The sequence below is a fragment of the Delphinapterus leucas genome, chromosome 3 (assembly GCF_059928025.1).
Source record: "Delphinapterus leucas isolate spDelLeu-1000000601 "Yukka" chromosome 3, BTC_Dleu_Yukka2, whole genome shotgun sequence".
NCBI classification, from domain to species: domain Eukaryota; kingdom Metazoa; phylum Chordata; class Mammalia; order Artiodactyla; family Monodontidae; genus Delphinapterus; species Delphinapterus leucas.
Window position 1 is genome coordinate 20,801,660 of NC_143131.1, and position 25,648 is coordinate 20,827,307.

The window sequence follows — 25,648 nt, forward strand, 5'->3', positions numbered from 1 at the left end:
CCATTTTCTATCCTGATCCAATGGACTCGTATTTTTTTACATCTAAGTCATATTATAAATACATTTTTATAAGTAAGCATAAAGGGTAATGAAAATCATTACAATTTTTCATAAGGAGATGGGGCAGACTTCTTTGTAACAAGTAAATCCTGGCATTCACATATCACAAGAGATGAAAGAGTACTATCTGGTGTCCCTTTAGCAACACTGAATGTTCCAGATCCTTTCACAGTATAATGTCTGATAAAGTTTTCCTGGTGAATGACTAACTGGATAAGAACACCATACTTGATTTTTTCCTTGGAAATATACAACTTAATATTTCATTTTGAGAAAATTCATCTGGGATATAAGCATATGAAGAGTCATAGTTTGAGATTTTAGTTTCATGATCTAGTTAATCATCATTAATATTTTTGAGTTCAACTGTTTACTACAGTTGCCACTCATCATTTATAGGGATTTAAATTTTAAATAGTTAAAATTAAGAATTTAGTTCCTCAGTCATAGAAACCACTTTTCAAAGGCTTTATAGCCACATGTGACTGGCAGATACCATATTCAACAGCACAAACATAAAATACTTCCATCTTTGCAGAGAGTACTATTGGATAGCATTTGTACATTGTTGTCGTCTCTTTACATGCATCTTCTGACTTGTCTAATAATTATGAAGTCTCTTCCTCTGCTAATTTTTCCCCTCTGCCATTATGGTTGCAAAATAAAGAAATCTGTGTTCTCAATTTTGTTCAAGAAAAGCTAAGAGCAAATTGGAAAGATAGTCTAGTCCTTCCAGTCTTTCATAGTATTACAACCCCAATATTATGCTAAGGGTTTTTTTTTAATAAAAATGCTGTTTTTGGAGTATGATGGAATTTTGGAGTGTTGACTTAGATTTGTGTCTTATTTGTTCCCACCTTATTTTTTGACTGTAGTTTTCTAATGTAATTATAATTTTATCTATAATAACTTTTTCTGACTTTTATTATATTGTAATTTTCTCTGATGTATTTGTTTTTAGCTCTCAAGAACAGTATCTTACTTAGGATGCTAAATAAGTCTTGGAAGGAAATGCATGAAGGAGAATAGGAAAGTAAAAGAAAGAGAGAAAGAAGGAAACAAGAAAGAAAGAATTTTTAAACTTAGAACTCTTTCTAACAATACTGCAAACATAGGAATTTGCATAAGAATCTCACCACTCATTTTGCAACAAAGGAAAATTGTATGAAAGATGCTAAGTATTTTGCCAAAGGTCATGTATGAAATTCCTATTACTACTACAACAAATTACCTCAATTTTAGTAGATTTAAACAACACAAATTTATTTATTTATTTATTTATTTATTTATTTATTATTCTTTAGGTCAGAAGTTCAACATGGGTCCTAATGGGCTAAAATCAAGGTCTTGACAGTTCTTTTTTCGGTCTTATAGAAGAATATGTTTCTTTGACTTTTTAAGCCTCTAGAGGTTGTAGACTAATACTCTTTTTGTCATTTTTTATTTTTCATTTGCTGGTTCCCTTGGAGTCTGCAACATACATTTATAACAACTGTAAGTCCACTTTTTTTTTTTTTTGGCAGTACGCAGGCCTCTCACTGTTGTGGCCTCTCCCGTTGTGGAGCACAGGCTCCGGACACGGAGACTCAGCGGCCATGGCTCACAGGCACAGCCGCTCCGCGGCATGTGGGATCCTCCCGGACCGGGGCACGAACCCGTTTCCCTGGCATCAGCAGGCGGACTCTCAACCACTGCGCCACCAGGGAAGCCCTAAGTCCACTTTTAAATAACACAGTACCACCTCACAGGTGGTGCATGTACCTTGTAACAGAGCATACCCAATTTCTTCTTCCAGTTTCTGATAACATTGCTGTCATTCATTTTACTGATCTATAAACTATAATTTCCAAATACATTGTTGCTATAACTATTTGAACAAATTTTTATGTTAGATCAATTAACAATAAGAAAACTAAAAGACTTTATCTTTATGAATTTGTTCTTTACCACTTTTCCTTTTTTATACAGATCCAAGTTTCTGAACTGTAGTATTTTTCTTTCACTCCTAAGAACTTTTTAAAACATTTTTTTGCAAAGTGGGTCTACTGGCAACATTTTCTCTCAATTTTTGTCAGAAAAAGTCTTTATTTCTTCTTCACTTAGGATAATTTCACTGAATCCAGAAATTTAGATTGGTGGGTTTTTTCCTTGCAATGTTTTAAATATCTTACTTGCATGGTGTCCGAACACAAGTCTAATGTAATTCTTATCCTTGCTCATTTGTAGGTAGGATGTGTGTTTTCCCCCTCTGGCTTATTTCAAGATTTTCTCCTGTCTTTGTTTTATTTGCAGTTTGAATAAGACGTGCCTTGGTATAGATTTGTTGTTATCTATTCTGCTCAGTTTTCTCTGAGCTTCCCTAATCTGTGGTTTCTGGTCTCTCATTAATTTTGGAAATTCCTCAGCTCAATTTTTTTTTTTTAAATGAAAGTTAACTGTTTATTACTGGAGAAGAGAAGAATGTCTACAAGAAAATCTAGTTTCTTTCCCCTCATGCACTACTTTGGTAATAAAGTTCCAAATATCAACTATGAAGATATTTACAAGGACAAATTTTTCTTAACACGTGACCATTTACTGTGTGGTGGACATTTTTTCATAGAAATCATATACTTAAACTAAATATAATCTTATAGTTTACAAGAAGCTTAGAACATTGTATTAACAGAAGACGAGATTATGCTTTACTGCAAAATATTATAAAAGTGATACAATTTTGTGGCTCTTAAACGATTAATTACTTGAGTTGAACAGGGAAATGAAAAACAAAAAAAAACCCAACAGAAAAATCATCAGGACACGCCTAGCTTTATGATTTTTTGTATTCGATTCGTTCTACTTTCAGGACGTCTCTAATTAGCTGATACACACAACTGACAACTGTAGAAGCCTAGATATCCATCAACACAAATGAAGGACTAATGTTTGTTTCCAAGGCATTATATGTTCCATTGGCAGAACCTGGATTAATGTAGACTTTATTTTCATGCTCAAATGCTTCAAATATTTGTGTGTGTCCTGAAATAAGAATATCCACATCAAACTGCCTCTGCAACAGGGCTAAGCTGGCCATATCTCCCCGTGGAATAACTTCATGTCCATGGATCAAACCAATTTTGAACTGCCCAACAGTTAACGACTTTCTGTTCTTGATAATTCAGATTCTCATTGAAGTCTCCTCTCACAATATGAACATCGCCAGCCAGTCTGGAGATAGTCATAACTCTCTTCGGTACAAAGGTTTCCAGTGCAGAGAGTGTGCTGAATCATTCCTGGCACCAGCAGTTTTTTGAATTTAGCTGGCAAACTGTTGCTCCAGTGTGGGATGTGCAGGTCTCCTAATACCAACACCAACGTCCTGTCACTGGGCTCCGCTCAGTCACCAGCACCGCTGCCACCACCCTCCCTTCCTCAGACGCCTGGGAGTCTCAAATATTTTTCCATCCCTTTCTCTCTTCTTCTGGATTACATGTATTACATTGTTTATAATTGTATCATAGTTCTTGGATGTACTTTTTGATTTTTTTCATTTTTCTCTTGCTTTTCAGTTTGCGAAGTTTCTTTTGACATGTCTTTTAGCTCACTGACTCTTTCCTCAGTAATTTCCAATCTATTGATGAGTCCAAAGGGCACCCTTCATTTCTGTTATAAAGTTTCTGACTTCCAGCATTTAAAACTTTTTTCTTAGGGTTTTCATTTCTCTTCTTACGTTACCCATCAGTTCTTGCATGTTTTCCACTTTTCTGTTAGTTCAGCATACTAATCATAACTATTTTAAATCCCCAGTCTGATAATTCTAAAATCTCTGCTATACCTCAGTCTGGGTTCTGATGCTCACTTTGTCTATTGAACTGGTTTTTTCTATTTGTTTGATTTTGGTTTTTCATTCATTTGTTTAGTTGTTTGCTCTTAGCATGGCTTATAATATCTTGTTGAAAGCACACATGATGTATTGGGTAAAAAGGTACTGAAGCAAACAGGCCTTTAGTGGGAGGTTTTAAGTTTATGTGGCAAGAGGTTAAACTGTTAATGTTTGCTATAGCTGTATGCATTAGAGGCTAATGTTTACTCTAGTGTCTTTCATTTTGTCTCCTGCTTGTCTTCTTAAAAAGGGTCTGAGCTTTGCAGTCCTTTTAGCTGTAGTCTCTTATTATACAGGAGCCTGGTCTCTGTGGGGTAAGGTGTGGGGTTGGGGGAGCATCCTGTAATCCTATGATTAGGTCTCAGTTTTTTAGTGAGCATGAGCTCTGAGGCTGTGACTTCAACAGTGCTTCTCAACACTTTTTTTCCCTCTGTAGGTGAGAAGGCTAGTAAGGGTGTAACTTCCCTTTCCCAAAGTTGGTAAGCTCTGGTAAAATAGTTCCTTTTCTTTTTTTTTTTTTGCGGTACGCGGGCCTCTCACTGTTGTGGCCTCTCCCGTTGCAGAGCGCAGGCTCCGGACGCGCAGGCTCAGCGGCCATGGCTCACGGGCCCAGCCGCTCCGCGGCACGTGGGATCCTCCCAGACCAGGGCACGAACCCGCGTACCCTGCATTGGCAGGCGGACTCCCAACCACTGCGCCCCCGGGAAGCCCATTTCTTTTGAGTGTAATTCTTTATAAAGGGAACAGAATGTTCGGGAGTATTTCAAAATGGTTACTTTTCCTCTCCCAACTACAAGAAGCCTAAGGGGATCTTTCTCTGATCTTCAATGTGAGAAGCTGGTAAGGATCCTGGAGGTAAAACTCATAAATGTGAGCTATGTTCCCCCAAACTTGGCCCCTGGTGTTTTGATTTCAAGCTAGTTTACGTTGCACCTTTGGCAATTTTTCAATAACATTTGAAGTGTTCCCATAGGTTCTGGCTCCAGCTTGGGTTTTTGCTCTTGACTGTGGTGTTGGAAAGCTGTGATTTTTGGTATCCATCTCTCCAGCTTTCAGGGCAGTGATTTATCCTTGACCTTACTTTTCTTATAGATCTAAGAAAAGTTGATATTCAGTTTCTTCAGCTTTTTCTTTATTTTGAGGAGGGAGTGAGAACTTCCGCGCTCTTTACATATCAGGCCAGAAACTGGAAGTACAGACCCCTTTCCACTTCAAAGCCAGCAATGGTCTATCAAGTCTTTCTCTGGGAGTAGCATCTGAACCTCTTGAGGAAGGCCATTATTCTGTCTACTACAGGCCCCAAGTTCACAGGTCAAAGAAGTAGGATTAGAACATAGGTTCCCTTCACCCTGGGCCATCTCTTTAAGTACCTTTTAAATTTGTTTAAAATCCTCTCTCTCTCTCTCTTCTTCTCAAAACACCAGCTTTACAATTATTTTCTCATTTGGATAACATTTTCTTTTGCCTATGACACTGTTTCTACTAAAACTCTACAAATGTGGTTTCAGTTTGGACTTTAGTCTCTCTGCCTAAGATGATCCTTGATAAAAAGTACCCTGAAATTATATCTAGCAATTAGCATCAAAATTCATAGCCCTTACCAGAAGGCTATACATTACAAATTGATTTAGCCCATGAAGCCACATCCCTCTGTGAAATTAGAAGCAGTCATATAATATTGGAGACCTACAGACTATTATTGTGAACATTATAGAGATGAGAAGATAACTGAAATAAACAACTGGTACTAAAAAAAATAAACAGGTTCAGTACTTCTATGCTTCCAGGTATATAAACTCATATAAGTTCAGATATACTCTTCTGTTAAATTTCACTGGATGTAGCATGAATATTTCAAGTGCCTATTAGTTAGTTTCAATGATCCTTACATAGAAACAGTTTCAATAAACAATCTAATATCATTTATAAAAGGAAAGATAAGTTTTCAAACCAAATTCCTTCAACATAACATTAATATAACCTGGAATTATATGGTGTGATAAAAAAATCTTAAAAAGGACTAAATTTGTCTATATTGCTCATAAATTTTGAAAAATTTTGAATCTTGGGCATGAGGCCCAAGTCCAGGTCAAATGGATATTCAATTCAAATTGCCATCTGCTAGATATTTTTGAAACTGATGTAGTATAAATTTGTATTTAAATGTGTTTTAGTCCTCAAAATGTTCATACCACAAAATCACCATTTTGACTGGCATTAATTAGAATATTTGTCTGGCAGTATTGGCAGAAAGACCAAGAATTGAATATAGTAACAATGTACCAAATTAATTGCCTACCGTGATGGACATCTAGGGCCAAATATTCAAAGGGCATCTGCAACTTCTTCTATGAGGGCAGGTTTGAGCTGTTTCAAATAATGCATACATTGCCAATCCTGTTTCAACAGAACAAAAGGATGTCAGTGGAATGCTTTCAGGGGTAAGAAGGTTGAAGAAAGTTATTCCTGACTATGACTAAATTGTAAGGCACCAGCCACACAGATTAAGACTGCCGCAAGTGGTTCTAGTATGCAAATTTATTTTCTGCAATTATATTCTTGAGTGTGGTAGAACTATAGACAGGTTACAAAATCTATTATTTTAAAGAAATTTCATTGCATATAGCCTATATTCTTTAGTAAGATGCCATAAAAATAAAAAGCATAAGAATGCTTTATTCTATGCTATTTCATAATTTTTCATATAAAACAAAACTTAACTATGATTTATAATTACATAAAATCTATATATTTTGAACTAATATATTTCTACTATAGGAAGAGCAGATATTATATTGCTATTAAACTCTTAAAATTAAACTCTTAAAGTCTTATTAAACTCTTAAAATAATGTGATAAATCATGTTCTTTTGGGGCAAATATTAGATATAAAAAATGGAAGACAATAAGGAGTAATCCTTACACTTTCAGGAGTTGGACAATTATTTAAAATGTCTTAGACCTATTATAATATGCTTTTCTTTGAATTTTATTTTATTTATTTTTTATACAGCAGGTTCTTATTAGTTATCTATTTTATACATATTAGCGTATATATGTCAATACCAATCTCACAATTCATCCCACAACCACCATATAATATTATTGTAATCTAAGAATTAAAATATAGAATTAGTATAGATTATTCAGTGCATTCTCAATTATGAAGGGAAACATTACCAACAATTTGTTGTGGTTTCTTTTGGACATATGGATTTTTAAAATTTTAATTATTATAGTTTTTATAATGCATATATAGTATATATATATCCTGTTAAGAGCTAATTAAATAAAAATGTTACCTACTTTTTTTGTACAAATCTTTATTGTGTATATAACTCCTCAATGCAAACACTGGTACTAATTTTTGAAATTGTGTTTCTGTGGTAGATATAGGACTTATGATACCAACCTATTAAAGGATCCCTGTGAATGCTTGTTGTAAGTGGTAATAAATATTTATAGCCAATCTAATATAAAGGAAATAATTTATCATAAGGTTTTAATGTAAACAACTAAATTCTTTATCATCTATTTCATTATTTCTAAATATCTTCTAATTATTTAATCAAAAAATTGTGAAGCTATTATGAAGGTGTTCTCAAATGAGAACACATAAATGAAAAAATCTTGAATACTAGCAGCGATATGGATTTTGAGATTTTTTTATAGTCTGACCTCAACCTGTCTACCCCTGCAGCTACAGCTCCCATTCTCTTCCAGGTAATTTGTTTTAAATTGTGCTGTTGTTAGCATTGTCAGACAAAATACAGGGAATCCAGCTAAATTTTCATTTCAAATAAACAACAGATACTTCTTTTAGTATAGTTTGTGTCAAATACTGCATGGTTCAATAATACTAAATAAATACTTAATACTAAAAATACTAGTCAGAGTAGCAGTGTGGAGTAGAATAGAGTATGGTATCAGTCCCATGCAATAGTTATACTAAAAAAAAAAGAATTGTTTATCAAGCATTCAAATTTAACAAAGTTTCCTGTACTTTTATTTACTAAATCCAGAACCCCTAACCATTGCTAATTTGGTGAAGCTGGAAAGTATGTTTCCCAGAGTCTCTGTCACTATATATAGAGTTAGCCCAAAGAGGACCTTGCATATAATTTAAATGATGGAAATGAAGTGGCCACTATTACTCTGTAAGTCTTTGAGGTCAGATATGGTAATGAACAGAGAATTGCCAATTGGGCTTCAGCTGAATCTCACTCACCACTGCTTAGCCCAGGACTCTGCATCTTGAGTGCTGATCTTTCATGAGTGATAGTGGCCCCAGAAATTTGGTTGTAGCAAGAGCCTCCATAGACTTCTCCAGGAGCTGGCAGGGACATGCTTGGGTTCTCAACTTCCCCCACAAAAGCTCCAATTTGCTCATCTGTGTTATGCTTCATGAAGTGGTGTTAGTCTATCTTTGTGTCTACTCATTCAACCGATCTTTACTTCTTAGCCCCTCACTCCTGTAATATCCATGACTTTCATAATTCTCATCATGGTTCTTTATCTCTGACTAAATTCAGGTAATTATGGACAATGGAGGTCTCAATAATCTTATCTAGTTATTTCCTTTCACTGTAAATTGTCAAATGTGGCAATTTGCTTAGCGGGTATATCGCCTCCTTATGGATCATATTGTGTTAAGTAAGCGAACCTTCTTACTATTACCCCTATCAATCCATCAGCAAAAGGTTTGTTTCCTATCTTGCAATGTTGGCTGCTGTTTTATAGATGTTATTTCCCAATGGAGGTAGGATAAATGGAAGAATAACGTTTTCCTTAAACTGGTTAGTTGAAGGTGCCACTTGGACATATTGGGATCCTCAGACCAGTTGACCAACAAGCAAAGAAGCAGGTTAGCATACTGGTTGAAGTGGCTTATTCTGACTTTATAGAGGAACATAGGTTTGCAATGGAAGAAGTGCAGAAAATGCCTGGAATTCAGGAGAAACTTTGAGTTGCTTCTAATCGATAGAATATGGTGAAGTCAGTGTGGTTATCACTCCTTTGGTTATGTTACATTATATAGGGCTCTGTCTTAGCTGATTGCAGAGAGATCCTCTCCCGCTTGTCTTGAGGAGACAAGATGTTATGACAAGACTGTCTAAGGAGGGAGTAACTTGGAAGCAAACCGTGGACAGCCTCTAGGAGCTGAGGGCCTCATTTTTACAGCTGCAAGGGATTGAATTCTGCCAACAACCACAGGGGTTTGGAAGAAAACACAAGCTCCAGAAAGGAAGACAGCCTGGCTGACACCTTGACTAGAGCTTTGTGAGACCCTGAACAGAAAAACTAGCTAAGCTATATCTAGATTCTTAACTCACAGAAACTGTGTGATAAGGAATCTGTGTTGTTATAAGCTGATAATTCTATGGTAATTTGTTACACAGCAATAGAAAATTAATATATCCCAGAACACTCATAATGATTCTGCTTTCCTGACAAACCTGATTGATTCCCACTTCATGGTACATACTACAGTTGGATTTTTTAGAGTTTTTCCCCAGTTCTTTTGAGATATAATGGACATACAACATTATATATGTATAAGGTGTATAACATAATGATTTCATATGTGACTATATTGCAAAATGATTACCACAATAAGATTAGTTAACATCCATCACCTCACAGTTACAATTTGTGTGTGTGTGATGAGAACTTTAAAGATCTACTCTCTTAGCAACTTTCAAATATACAATAATACAGTATCACTAACTATAATCATAATGTTGAACATTGCGACCCCAGAGCTAATTTATCTTTTAAGTTTGTACTTTTTGACCAGCGTCACCTAATTCTACCATCTACTATCCCCCACCTCTGGCAACCACAGATCTGATCTCTGCTTCAGTGAGTTTGTTTTTTTGAAAAATTCCACAGATAGGTGACCTCATCCAGTATTTGTCTTTCTCTGTCTTACTGACTTATGTCATTACTGTTTCTCCTCACTAAACTGCAAACTTCATGAAGAAGTTTCTTCTTTGTATCTCCAGTCTCAATATACGAGGTACCAAACGAATAGCTGCAGAGTGACAATGACTGACTGATCAAATCAATGAAGTAATGAACAAATTATGATTCCATATCAGATTTTGTTTGGAAAGCGAGAATGAACCATGAGAGCTAAAATTGTCCTTATTCTCTGTAAGGATGGTGAATTGCTAACATTTCTAATTACTAGCATAAAGTCGCTTCAGGAGAAGTTTAAAAAATCATTTTAGTTCTCTGATTATGAGTCATCATGATATACAGAGTTTGACATTATAATCACTTGAGGTACTCATTAAAAAATGCAGACTTATGGCCCTTAACTCAGGTACAATGGTTTAGGATTTTTCAGAGTGGGTCTCAGAACATGCTTTTTACACAGACTCCTCAAATGATGTTTATTCACACAAACATTTGACAACTATTTCTGGAGAAACATGACTTTCCTTTTACAAAATTTTTAAAAAATATCTGTTTTTACATGAAGTAGGTTCTTCACTGTGCAAACTAGAAAATCAAAATTTTCTATACTTATAATTAGGTAATAACAATGAGTTCATATACTGTTGCTTAAAGTCAGAAGACAGTTGAATTGAAGAAATGAACAAATTAGACTAAGGGATATATGGCAAAAATTGAAAAGGATCTTCTAATGACCATGTAGAACTACAATTTCAGAATTTTATTTTATGTATTATGTGTTAAAAATTACACTCTTGATTCACTTACTTTTTGAAATGTTAAAATTCAGAAAACAATCTTTTTTTTAACTTAACTGTGAACATAGTGTCAGATTGTTAGTGTTTTTCCATAATTTGAAAAAGAAGCCCCAATTCCATTTCTGTTAATTAGATCTCAGGTTTATAAAAAGAATTTTAATATTTATGTCTTGGTCCTTGTTGAAAGGAGGATATTCTGTTAGCATTTCACTAGTATAATGATATATTATCTTTAAATCTACTCGTCAAAAAACCCCATGAGTCATTCACTGAAAAATGAGTAATCAAGAAATTCTTTAGCGTGCATTGTTACACCAAAATCAATAATATGTTTTATAGAAAATATTCTGATCAACTTTTAATGGTAAATGTATTTATATTATACTTACTAACATAAAGCAATTACAGTTTTCTAGAAACTTGAGAGAGCGTGAGAAAGCTGTACACTAGTACAAAAGTAGAAATGGTTTATAGTAGTTTGTAGGAATTAATGTTTAATAAAAGGGTAATAAATTTATTTCAATATTATAATACCAAACACTAATTTGCCTTTAAAACATATAAAGTAATTAAAGTACATGATGTTATTCCTTACTCGCTCACCTATCCACATCTCAATGTGTTTTGCAAAGTGACATGAAATGAGTTAATTCTTAAGAAAAATAAGACTTAATTATTAAAATTGCAATATAATAAATGGCTTCAAAATTGCATTTTTTGTACTGTATGTTAATTAACTTTTTAAGAATTGATTTTTAAACGTACTTATAGAAGTATTCGTTTATGACCTTTCCAGTACCAACATTTTCTGATTAAAAGAAAAAAACAAAAAAGCCAAAAAACAGCTCTCCTAAATTTTGAAATTGGGAAGCTTAGTAGATATTGTGAAAAAATGGAAGACTGGAAAAAAGCCTGGCAATTCAACCAGGTGACATTGTTCAAATATAGAAATATCTCTTATCAATATATTACTAAAATGCAGTGGTTTTTTGGAGTTTTAAAAGCTTAAATAAATAAATATGCAGGCAAGATAACATTTTAAGAACACAATGTTAAGATTTAGACAGCCACCCATAATGTATGTGTTAGTGGCAATCATTTTATTTCAGAACTGATCTATCGTAAGTATATTTTGACAAATATATGTATTGTTTATAATGTTATATATTTTAAAATGTTAATAAGTTTAGATTTTTTAAGAAAGATATTAAGAAAACAATTATATTGCAGTGATGACAAATGTATTTAAGATATACTGTGAAGTACAGTAAAAATAGTACTGGGCAAAGAATCAGAAACCATACCATCTGCCCATTCTCACCAAATTATTAGCAGTTTGATCTTGGATAAGTTAAATATAAGATGGGGTTAAAAATTAAATATGATGATAATTAAGTTGGTTCTTAAACTGGTCAATATTATTAATGAATATTAAATGCTTAACACTCATTTGTAAAGGATGTCTTTTAATTATTTGTGCATTAATTCACAAAATACTACAATGTAAGTTAAAATTTGAGACCAAATACTGTCAGATATGTTTTTAAACTGATTTAATTCTATCAAATAATTATAAACGCAACATTGCCAACTGATTAAATTTAGGCAGTACATATAAATTTAACCTGTACATATATGATAGAAAGACATTCACAATTTGGTATTAATTTTGCCAATTGAGTCCAATTATTTCATTAAGTTTACAATTACAGATTTTCAGTGTCCTTGACTTTTAGAATTTTAAAGTAGGAATGACTTATCATCTCTAAAATCCAGATAATGAAACTTAACTTTCAGTGGCCCTCAGGGACATAAGACCCTTCTAGGGTCTTGTTATTAAAAGTGTATTCCTTTCTTAAATTGGGCCCTCGATATTGCATAAGCTTCAGGCTTCAGGTACTCATATACATTTCCAACTACTAAAGAGGGACTCCTTTATTTCCCTTTTTTCCAGTGTATGTGTGTCTATATGTGTATATAGGTATGTATATATTTATATATGTATGTGTGTGTCTGTGTATATCTGCTGTTGTTGTCTTTTAATATTTAAATATACATATTCCTCCAAGGGAAGAATTTTAATAGGCCTAGTTTGAATAGCTTGCCTATCCCAAAAGTTAGGAGGGAGAGCAAATCAAACTGTTTTGAAGCTGAATTATAATCAGTCTTGGAATAGGAAGACAGAACTTCTAGAGGAAAAAGTTGCTCTTCCAAACAATGGTTGGACAGACCAAACATCAGAGGACAAACATCATACATATGTTTGGAAAACAGGGCATGAGTTGGTAGTAGGCAAAAGATAAGCCTAGGGAGAAAGCAAATGCCAAATCACAGGAGCCTCTACATGCGGTGGCAGTTATGTTTTATGGAATTCAGCTGCAGAACCATGTACCTTGTTATGGATTTTGTCAAATGAGGCAATGCAGCTAGAGTTTAAGGAGAGGGATAAGTCTTGATCTGTCTTAGAAAACTGAATGTGTTATGTGACTTTCATAGAAAATGAGACAGAGAAAGAAACCCAGATTTAAAGGATGAGAAGACAAAAGAAAGTCTAATTATAACCATTTATTTTGCATACAGAATAATATCTGTAGTGTTCTGATGACTGATACATATATTTTACTAAATAGTAAATCAATGGTAAGTTATTTAACGTATTTTAGTAATGGACCAATCTTTTATTATTTTGAAATTATTTACAGGACTCTTTTAGAGATGTATATTTTGTAAAAGAAGTTCAGCACAAACAACATAATTATCTCATTCCAGCTTTGAAAACTAATTTCATCTTGTAAGAATAACAATGTTAGACATGTAAATGAAGAAAACACTTAAATGATGCTATCAAAGGAAAACAATTTCCTGCTGTTAATTGAGTGCTTTGACAAAATTCAAGATATATAAAACTGAAATATTGATCTTCAATGATGATAACTGCAGTTCTATTATGAAAAAACTAAAATACTGATTTAAGAAATTCAATTTGATGAATGTTTGTGAAATAGAGGTGCAGTTGTTTTCTCTACAAATATTGACCTCTACAGAAAAAAAGGTGGAAAAAATTCTTGTTTTTCCTGCTTTAAGCAAATCACTCTATGGTTTTGTGTATGTGTGTGCAGGATACTTGCATTAATATCTTTATAAAAGAAAAGCCAGTTTTTTAAAATCTTTGTTGACCTGAAACAAATAGACTGCCACATATTTCTCCAGCAAAGATGAGTTTGCTGGGGATCAACAGAGAATTTCAATTCAGGGTCTGCAACCATGGCGAGTCACATGCAAATTCCTTGCATGGCAAAAGGAGAACACTATTACAGAAAGGAAAGGGAAGTTGGGAGGGCCATAGTAAAGAGTCCATGGTTTTTCATTGGCTGAGTCCTTGCCAAGAAGTAAGAGTCTTCCTTCTTCCTCTTGGGCTCTGCTATTGCCTCAGGGCATGAGAGCTCCCCTTCTGGTCTCCCAACTATTTAATTGAAGTTTCTGTTTATTAATTTTCTACACATTCAACGCTAATATTTATCTTAATAATTTTCAGTCATTTTAATCTTTCTAAAAATCTGACAAGTGTATTCATAGCATTCAGTGCTGACCAAATTTCATGTAACTTTTTCACTCATAAACTTATTCATTTCACACATATATGTTGCTCTATTCTATAAGATTTATAGATTACAGGGATACAATGAGAAAAAAAGTTTTTACTTTTTCATGCAATGATTTGATTTTATCTCCTCTCTTAGGATATCAATTATATTTCTTTTTAATATTTTTAGTGGTTGCCATACAGCTCCCAATATATATTTTTAACTAATCTAAGCCTCCCTTTAAATAACACTAAAGTGCTTCAAGTGTAGTGTAGCTACCTTATCGTAGAATATTCTGAATTCCTCTCTCTCAGCTCTTATGACATTGTTATTCTTTTCACTTATTCATATGACATATCACTCAGTATATTGTTACTATTTTAAACAAAAGTTATATTTTAGATCACTTAAAAATGAAGCAAATATTTTATTTTACCATTTATTCCTTTTCCAATGGTCTACCTTTCTTTATATAAATCTGAGTTTTTCATCTTTATTATTTTTCTTCTCCTGAAGAATTCCTTTTAACATTTCTTGCAGTTAAGTCTGTAAATAATAAATTCTCTGTTTTTGTTTCTCTAGAGAGTCATTTTATCTCCTTCTCTTTAGAAGAATAATTTTGCTACATATAGAATTCCAGTTTTGTTTGTTTGGTTTTTTTCCCCAACACTTTAAGTATTTCACTCCACTCTCTTCTTATTTGTGTGGCTTCTCATGAGAAGTCCACTGCAATTCTTGTTCTTGGGCCTTTATGGTAAGACATTTTATTTTGTTATTCAAGGTTTTCTCTGCCGTTGATTTTCTGCAGTTCGAATGTGATATGTCTACATGTTTTTGTTTGTTGTTTTATTAATCCTCTGGGTTTCCTCCGAGCTTCCTTAGTCCGTAGTCTGGTGAATATCATTAATGTGGGGAAGCTTTTGGCCATTATTATTTCAAATATTTTTTCTGATTTCTTTTGTGCTCTTTTATTCTCCTTCTGGAACACCAATTACATACACGTAACATGTCTTGAAATTTACCTACAGTCCTTGGAGACAACAAGGCCCTGGGTGAAGTTGTGTAGTGTTTTTTAGTTTTGGGTTTCTCTCTTTTTTTGTTTTCCAGTCTCTACTTGTGTCCCATCTACCTATAAACAGAGGTCAAAATAATTTCATGGCTGCCCCTAGAGTCACATCCTGGGTGGGATAGCTCTCCCATGGAGGAGGGGTATAGCAACGTTAAAATGCAAAGAATTTGAACACAGGAAGGGGTAAAGAATGGATGTCAGGATTGCAGTCTATCACTGATCTACCCCGTTCTTCTTGATAACACTATCTTTGGAATCAACTAACATTTCAGTAATTTGGACTCATCGCTTTGTAGGGGTGCTGTCATGAATGAACTCATGGCCTGATCTCAGTACGTCCTGTATCTCGCCTATCCATCTCTTGCTTTTCACTGTCAGTTTTTAGATGAAACCCAGAGTAACCTTTAAAACTCTGAAAACAACTTTATTTTATTTTCATCCTGATTTGATGATTTAGATGCATATATGATTTTACTTTGTAAATAATTTTCTCTTAGAATTCCAAGTGATTTTTCCATCTTCTTTCCATTTCTGAGTTCCTGATGAGAAGTATAATAACATTATTCTTTTCTCTGTGGAGATGAACTGGGTTTTTTTTCTTAAATTTCTTAGGCCATTTTCTGAAACTTGGAATTTTCAAATATCACTAAGATGCATTAAATGCAGGTTTCACTTTCTTGTCTTTTTAAAAAAATCTGTTCATTCATTTGTTTTAGCACCTACATTGAAAGACTTGATACTTTTCTTTTCAAAAACAATTGTGTTATTCTACAATTCCCCCCTTCATCCAATATTGCACCTCCTCAATTTTGGCCTCTATATCATTTTTCTCTCACTATTTTTATTTACTTGTCTTTTTATCCTATCCCAGTGCAGTATCATTAATATTTTTTCCTCTAACTGCTCTACTGCTGTATTTTTTCTAATTATTAAGAGCTCTTTTTCTTATTCAATTTTTCCAATTGTTTCTTTTTTCTAGCATCCTTTTCCACTTTGTAGGTAAAATATTATTGAATTTGAGGACACTATAATCTATTTTAAGAACATTATTATGATTTACTTTTTGAATTATCCTCTTAAATATTTCTTGATATTTTACACTAAATTATCTATTTTCTTTCCCCAATGTACTGTGATCTTAAATTGCCCATACATTTTTAAAATGGGAGACTTGCTTAAATTTTCCGAAGTAGATGATTTTTTTTTGCTATTTTATATGTATATTTATTTTCCCAATAGTTGTCACTCTCAAGTAGGGAAATAAAATAATTAGAAACTCATTGTTGGATATTGATACTGCCATTTAGCACATTTAGCACATTGCACTATAGGGTTTGTGGCAGGAGAAACTTATGGATTGAGTTTACCTAGGGCTACCGTAATCCATATCTCATTCTGGTGAGAATAATGCTTAGGTATTTTTTCCAGTTATAAAATCAAGCTCTACATACGTGTTTAGGGATAGAGTTGGTGTAATTTTCGCATAGATAGGATTTAGCAATGCCTTATTTCTAGCCTCCCTTTTACTTCCAGTCCTCATTACTTAATCACATTATGCTCACCTTTTCCCTATAGTTCTAATTGGCAAATCAGTTTCCTCCTCTTGGTCTAATTTATTCTGGACTCTGAACTCATTTACTCTGCCTTCGTGGTCAGCATCTTTTACCCTCAACTTACCTTTCAGACATGTGTTATTATCTTTTGTCTACCCTCAAAATCTTTCATCCTTGTCCTGTTAATCCTTTTAATATTTTAAAATTTAAAGAAAATCTCAGAAAGAAGAGAAAACAAAAACATTCTGGATGTTGGCTGTGTAGAATTGGAAGTCAATGTGATCCCACAGTTTTCAACGATTTACAGAGCTTGTTACTGCTTAAGGGTTTAATTGTTTAGTACAACTGCCATATTGGCATTGCCATCCATTTAACATGGCATTACATTTCTATGCTTCACTCATCAGTGATTTTGAGCCACTGCCTAATTAGATACAAAGAATGTAACAGTAGGGTGCTGGGTTTTGTTTTCCCTGTTCAATAGGTGTTTATTAAATGACTACTCTGTTTCTAGCACAGTGTTCTAGCCAATGACATGCAAAAGCAATAGATAATATTAATTCATCATATATTTGTCCTAGGCACTAGGTAAAGCACTTTGCAACCAGCACTTCATTTTATATTCAAGCAACTCTTTTGAACTAGATAATATTATTATTTCTCTGTTTCACAAGAGGACTCTAACATTTACCCAGTTTGATTCACCCACAAATAGCAAAGAAGTGTAAGGACCCTAGTTTGTCTGTCACCCAGGAATGTGTTGTTAGTTTAAAAATGTTTGAACTATGCTCTCAAATAGTATCTAGGCTAAAGAAAGAAACAGGAAAATGAACAACTAATCATTTAACATGAGTGATGTTTATTCTTCTCCCTTCCCGAATTTCTGCCCCTTTACTGATGGCCTTTTATTTCCTAAAGGAATAAAGATTAGTGTCAAGTCTCCCAAAAACAAATAGCGCTCGTGTTTGTTTTTTTAATTTTTATTTTAGTAAAGTTGCTCAGTTAGGACAGGTAGAGCCAGAGAGAAAGTCATCATGCATTATTTTATTGAAGATAGGTTTTTACATGAGTTTCAGCTCAGGAATTAGCAATTTTTCAAAAGAGAACACCATATTGCCACCAAAATGGGCTTCAATTTTTTGTGAAGTTAAGTTAAATATATAAAAATAGGAATTAATAGGGCAGATGGAGCATAACTCCCTCATTCACCCAAATTTCATTACATATGAATATTTCCAATCATTTCAGTACATGATAGTGAGATGAAGATGTATTATCATACCAGGTATTTTGATGCATGTTGGGAAGAGGAAGAGTTGAAGTGATTGATATTTGAAGTAGAGCCAGTCAAAGAAGCCACAGTCCAGAACATTTGTAGGAGGTGTTTTTAAGACATACAGAAATAGAAGAAGAAAATATTTGAGCTGAGATGCCAGCCTTTTTGGCCTGTCCCTATATCACAAATAAAACTTGCTAATCACCTCACCATGCTTGCAAACATAGAAACCTTTGTCACACTCCCAGGCTGGGCAGAGACCTGCTGCATAAGTGTGTCAACACAACTGCTGAAGAAATTTACATAGTTGCCCATGTTAAACTTTTTAAGTTTTGACTAATAAATATGAATGGACAAGGGAGAATTACCAGATATTTAAGGGACATAGAAGTACAAAGTTAAAAATAAAACAACTCAAATGACACATGCAGAATAGCTTTCACAATGCAGAGAAAAATCAGGAAATATAAAATAATTTAAAAGAATTCAAATTAGTAGCCTCAGAAAGATTCATGAAGATATTGGATATATAAAAATGGAATAAGCTGTTATGAAAAGGAGAAAGGAGAGACTATGAACAAGTTCTTAGGTATTGAAAATATGATTGCTTAAATAAAATATTTAATAGAAGGGCTAGAAGAAAAAAATTGAGGAAATCTCCCAACTGTAGAACAAAAAAAGAAATAGAGTTTAGTAATAAGAAGGAAACATTGAGAAACCTGAATCATTAATTTAGGAGGTTTAACATTTATATAAAAGGAATTTCAGAAAGGGAGAACAGAGGAAATGGAAAGGAGAAATTTATCAACAAAATGATAAAAGCAAATTTCCCAGAGGTAAGACACAAGCCTTGATTTGAAATTGTAAGAGCTCACCTAATGCCTACCAGAACAGATCAGACAAAAGATATACAAAGGAAAATAAAATACTGTAACTTGAAGAAGCCTAGAAAATTACAGAATTATAGAAAATGTTCAAAACTTTTATGTATTTCATGTATTCATTTGTTCATCTATCATTAATGAATGACATACCTTGGCTATAAAATGGTGAATAAAAGAGGAAAATCCTCTCTATATTGAATATTATGCTTTATTTTAAAAGCAAGAAATGCCTGTAAACAAAAATATAGTATACTTGCCTTAGAAGGCTAGGACTGCCATAAGAGAATCCCAAAGAGTTTAAACAACAGAAATTAATTATCTCACAGTTCTGGAGGTTGGAGTATCAAGATCAAGGTGTTGGCACCATTGCTTCCTGGTGAGGGCTCTCTTCCTGACTCCTGGATGGCTGCCTTCTCATTGTATCCTCACATGGCCTTTTCTCTGTGTGCAAAATCCTAGCGTCTCTTTCTCTTATTTCAGTCCCATTGGATTAGGGACCCACCCTTACAACCATATTTAAACTTAATAACCTTCTTAAAGGCTCTTTTTCCAAATTTAGTCCCATTGGGGGTTAGGCCTTCAACTTAAGAATTTTGGGGGAACACAATTCAGTCCATTACAGTAATATCAGTTTTGATGAAGCAAAATGGGATGGGGGAAAATGTGTTGGCAAACACTTTATGTAGAGTCAATATTAAAACGTTCTACAGTGAGGGGAGATTTGAGTGGAAGTTTGGAGGAGGTGGGACAGATGAAGATATGAGGGCAAGAGTATTCTACACAGAAGAAGCAATAAGTGCAAAAGCCAGGGGAAGAATGAGCTTAATTGTTGGAAAAAGAGAAAGGGAGCAAGAAGGTTTAAAATGGTGGAGACGGAGAGTGGTAGTGATGTTGGTGGTTCTGCGACCAGCAGTAACAAAGAAGGGACTTGTAGGCCAAGGTGAAGGATTTGTATTTTAGTTGACATATAATGGAGGGATCATTACATGACTTGGACTAGAAAGCATCATCATCTATGTTGTATTCTTTCAAAGTTCACTTTAGTTGCTTTATGAACAACAGACTATAGGGATGGAGTGAAAGTAAAGAGACTTGCAAGAAAATAATTTTAATAATTCATATGAGAGGACAAATATAGGATGCAAAGATAATTCAAGAAATAGAAGAGACTTAATTCTAATTAGTAGCTGCAGAGGGATTTGGGACCATATTGTATCCATCGAAGAAAATTTTAAAAAAACCCACAATTAAAAGCAGCAATGAGAGGCTGAAAAATAATTCTTGGAAATTGAAAATACGGCTAACTAAATACATCCTCCACTGTTGCAACAGAAAGAGAAAAGACGCTGGGGAAGGCATATGGACTTTACCATGATGCAGAAATGACTATCACATTTCTCCTTTGGAAGGGAAGGGTAAGCATCGTGTACTAGTCTCTGTTCCAGAAATATACCATGTCCTTCTGGTTAGATGTAGAAAAGTTCATTGTAAGACCAAGGAACTTTACCCACCTCTATTTATTCATTTTCTTTCATTGCAGATAAATCCTTTTGTTCTTGTTTTTTTGGTTTAGTTTGGTCAATCTGTCTGGCCCAGGTTTATTTACTAGATTGAGCAAGCATAGATTCCTTTTTACCTAGATTCATTTTGACAAGGTTTTGGGTTTTTTTAAAATTTTGTTGAATGGTGATTCATGTCCTTGAAAATCTTAGCTATTGCCTGTTGATTTTGCTTTTGGAAAATCTGTTTGTTAACAGACAAATTCAGAAATATTACTAGGTCATTCTAGTCAAATACCCAGGTCTGCTTAAGAGGAGCGTGAAGACTAGGCTACTTTTTCATGGCATATCTCTTAACAATTCTTGAGTATTCTGTCAGCTCATTTTACTACTTCTCAGTTTATTCCTAAAGTACTAAGTAGTAATTTGGAAAACGTGTTTTTTTACACAGGGAGCTTTCAGACTCAGTGAAGTGTGTTACAATTATAAATAGATAACCAGGGCTATATATGGGTCTGAGGCTACATCAAAAATTGTTTTACAACTTTAGAGTTTCCCAAACTTTTGAAATTTTAAGGTGAAGATTCTAAGTCATTCTTTAGATTAGAGACCAGCATACTGAGACCAGAATAATGTGGAAGGGTGGAATCAAAGCATCATAAGAGTTTGGATTTTGCTTAGAAGAACTTCTCTAAACCTAAGCAAGTTATTCTCCATAAAATTTCTGTCCTTTATGATAATGGCCCTCCATTTCTACCATGACACAATAGATTCTCTCTTTCTCTCTAATAGAAAAACCTTCCTACACATACATAAACTAATTATTATGATAATAATGACATTGAAAGAGAGTCTGCCTTCCTTGAACATGAACATACTCAAAGCAGAGAGAAAAAGTAAGTTTTTTCCCTTGGAATACTTCTTTCCACTTGGACAAAGAAGACCTTAAGCTGGCTGTCTCTGAAGCTTCAAATGTTAACACACACATTTCAGCCTGCTGATCACCCATCATTTTTAGCATTAGCAATAGTAATAGAGTATTTGATGTTAAGGACAGCTAATATGAATTAATTTCTTAAATTATAATTGCAGTCAGCTTCTCTCAGATTGTATACAATTGTATAGAACATTCCAGAAATCTTTGGGTTAACACGCTTTATGATTTGTTTACAGACAGGAAACAGTTTTGCCTGATCATCTTAATTAGACCAGTTACATTTCACTTTTGGGCTGTATCGTGTTATTTGTATCAGAGCAACTTCATACCCCTATATCCCAGTCTGTTGATATTCCTTCTAATATCCCATGTTATCACTTTGGGGAAGTCTAAATAGAAGACTCCAGAGTCCCCTCACCATGACAAAAGAGAGAAGACTGTCCTTGACTAGATGTAGACAATGTAGAAAAGTCCAGAGCATAATAAGACTTGATACATAATGTAAAGTAATGAGATAGAATTCAAAGATTAAGAATGTCCAGAGGCTAATTTTGTTCAGAGGGGCACACTTACTAGATATCTGAGATAAGAATCAGAAAAAAAAAAAAAATCTCAGAAAGGTGAAACAAAATTGGAGGAGGAATATCACATAGTTAATTCCAACTTCAAAATTCTGGAAACAAGTGTCATTTAGAGGGAAAAAAAGTTCCCAGTGATTTAAGAAGTGGTTGGTTGTGGCAAGATGGCTTTAAAATTGGAAAATGATTTCTTTTCCTTTTCTCAAAGTATATTCATTATCAAGACATGACATTTATATTAGGAAATGCACAAAATGCTGCCAACATATTTACAACATGGCAGTACCAATATTTACTACCAGCAGGAGTTTATGAGAGTTCAGATTTCTCCTTATTTGTTAGTTGTTTTTTTTTTTTCAATTTTCGTCATTCTAGTAGTTGTGCAGTCATATTTCATTTGAGGATGAGTTTGCATTTTCCTAATACCTAATGATTCTGAGCACCTTTTGTATTTTCATTGGCCATTTGGATTTTTTATTTGGTGAAGGTCATGTTCAATTTTTTGGCTTATTTCTTGTTGTATCATCTGTCTTTTTCTTACATATTTGTAGGAGGTCTCTATACATTCTGTATGTAAGAAAGTATAATTTATTAATACGTTCCTTTATCTTTTATTTATGCTTTTGTGCTCTTTTTAAATGAATCTTACCCCACCCCAGATTATAAGGATAGTGTATGTCTTGTTCTAGAAGATTTATTGCTTTAGCTTTTGCATTTAGGTCTAAAATCTGCTTGGATTTTTTGTTTGGTTTAAGTATAGATCAAAATTTATTAATTAATTTATTATTTATTTGGTTGTTTTCCCATCAGAATGTATAATCAAACTTACATCATTTATTTCAAAGTCTATTTAGTTTTTCCACCTGGGCCCCTTCTCTTTGGTAGAATTGGACCATACGTTTACTTCCCCAGCACCACAGAACTGTGAAAAATACTGCTTAAGTTTCTGCTTTCTGCTTAGCCTCTGGGTTTCCTGCTCATGACCTTAACTCTCATGATACTCTTTAGTTTAAACTATTAAGTCTTCTTTGGGTAAAACAACCAGTCTCAGCAGCGTACATTTCCCAAGTACAATTGAACCTTGATTAAGAGTGCTGGGATATTTGATGCCCACTGAAATCTGTGGGAAAATGTCAATGAGCTTAATATGTGAATATTATATATAAAATGAACCTACATTTATTTGCAATTTAACCTTTTTCTTAATTAAACTCATTCAATTTGATAGCTCTCAAATTAAAAAAAAAGTCTAAAAATATGTCATTAATGGTAACCTTAATGCCAGTAATTACTCAGTTTTAACAAATCCAGAAAAGCAATAAGTAGTACAAAAATTATGAGTCCAAAACTATGTTTAAAAGTTACTTTTTGGTATGGTCTGAATTTTTTTGTCCTCCTTAAAGTATTATGTTGAAACCCTAACCCTCAAAGTAGATGTATTAGGAGATGGGGGCCTTTGGGATATATTTACTTCATAAGAGCAAAGACTTCATGAATGGAATTAGTGCCTTTGTAAAAGAAGCTCAAGAGAGGTCCCTTCCCCCTTCCACCATGTTAGGACACAACAAGACGGTGACCGCTATGAACTAGGAAGTGGGCCCTCACCAGAACACAGCCATGTTGATAGATCATTCCCTAATCTTTGGACTGTACAGCTAGGGCTGTGGATTTCAGACATTCTCCAGATTGTGCTTTCTCTGAGTCACATTAGCTCTTATACACATAAGTATACGGAGATCCAAGGCTAGAGATGGTGAAAAAGGACTAAAGTTTTAAAAATAGTATTAAATATGTTTTTTGTCTCTAATCTTCTGTCTTCTGGATTCTGATTTTTGATTGCTGTGTTTTCTTTCATTAATCATGCTTGAGGTTCATAATGTGTCTGTTATCTGTAGCATGATGTCTTTTATCAATTTTAGAAATTTCTCAGATATTGATTCTTCCTCATTATCTCTCTCTTATCATTAAGTTTCAATAACATATCTTAAATTTCTTCATCTCATATCCCCTATGTTTTTTGTCCTTTCCTATATATTTCCCATCCATTATTTCCTTCTGACCCCTCTCCAATTTGCGAACTTTCTTATATCTACTTATTCCACTGAGATCTTAATTTCAGGTTTTATATATTTAATTCTAGAATGTTTTGTGTTTAAAATTTATTTTTCAATGGATTGTCATTACAATTATGGATGTTACATAATTAGTCAAAACCATTTGAACATATTATAAGTATTGGTAGTTACTAAAAATGAAAAAAGAATTATAACAGCAATTCTTTTTTTTTACACTTTTTTTTCTTCTTTTTTTCTTTTTATTTCTTTGTTGGAGTATAACTGCTTTACATTGTTGAGTTAATTTCTGCTGTATAACAAAGTGAATCAGTAATAAGTATACATATATCCCCATATCCCCTACCTCTTGCATCTCCCTCACACCCTCCTTATCCCAGATCTGTACGTGGTCACAAAGCACCAAGCTGATCTCCCTGTGCTATGTGGCTGCTTTCCACTAGCTATCTATTTTATATTTGGTAGTGTATATATGTCAATGCAACTCTCTCACTTCATCCATTCTTACCCTTCCCCATCCCCATGTACTCAAGTGCAATATCATTCTCTACGTCTGTGTCTTTATTCCTGTCCTGCCCCTAGGTTCTTCAGAACTGTTTTTTCCTTTTTTTTTTTTTTTACATTCCATATACATGTGTTAGCATACGGTATCCGTTTTTCTCTTTCTGACTTACTTCACTCTTTATGACAGACTCTAGGTCTAGTCACCTCACTACAAATAACTCAATTACATTTCTCTTTATGGCTGAGTAATATTGCATTGTATATATGTGCCATATTTCCATTCATCTGTCGATGGATGCTTAGGTTGCTTCCATATCTTGGCTATTGTAAATAGTGCCACAGTAAACATTGTGGTACATGTCTCTTTTAGAATTATGGTTGTTTCAGGGTATATGTCCAGTAGGGGGATTGCTGGGTCATATGGTAATTCTATTTTCAGTTTTTTAAGGAACCTCCATACTGTTCTCCATAGTGGCTGTATCAATTTATATACCCACGAACAGTGAAAGAGGGTTCCCTTTTCTCCGTACCCTCTCCAGCATTTTTTGTTTATAGATTTTTTTGTGATGGCCATTCTAACCTGTGTGAGGTGATATCTCATTGTAGTTTTGATTTGCATTTCTCTAATGATTAATGATGTTGAGCATCCTTTTATGTGTTTGTTGGCAATCTGTATATCTTCTTTGGAGAAATGTCTATTTATATCTTCTGCCCATTCTTGGGTTGGGTTGCTTCTTTTATTGATATTGAGCTGCATGAGCTGCTCGTAAATTTTGGAGATTAATCCTTTGTCAGTTGCTTCATTTGCAAATATTTTCTCCCATTCCGAGGGTTGTCTTTTGGTCTTGTTTATGGTTTCCTTTGCTGTGCAAAAGCTATTAAGTTTCATTAGGTCCCATTTGTATTTTTTTGTTTTTAATTCCATTTCTCTAGGAGGTGGGTCGAAAAGGATCTTGCTGTGATTTACGTCATAGAGTGTCCTGCCTATTTTTTCCTCTAAGAGTTTTATAGTGCCTGGCCTTACATTTAGCTCTTTAGTCCATTTTGAGTT

General features: G+C 33.9%; 1 pseudogene; it reads right to left on the reverse strand.

Annotated features, from left to right (window-relative positions):
- Positions 1–1,320: 1,320 nt before the first annotated feature.
- Positions 1,321–4,963, reverse strand: LOC111178523 (vacuolar protein sorting-associated protein 29 pseudogene; annotated as a pseudogene).
- Positions 4,964–25,648: the final 20,685 nt, after the last annotated feature.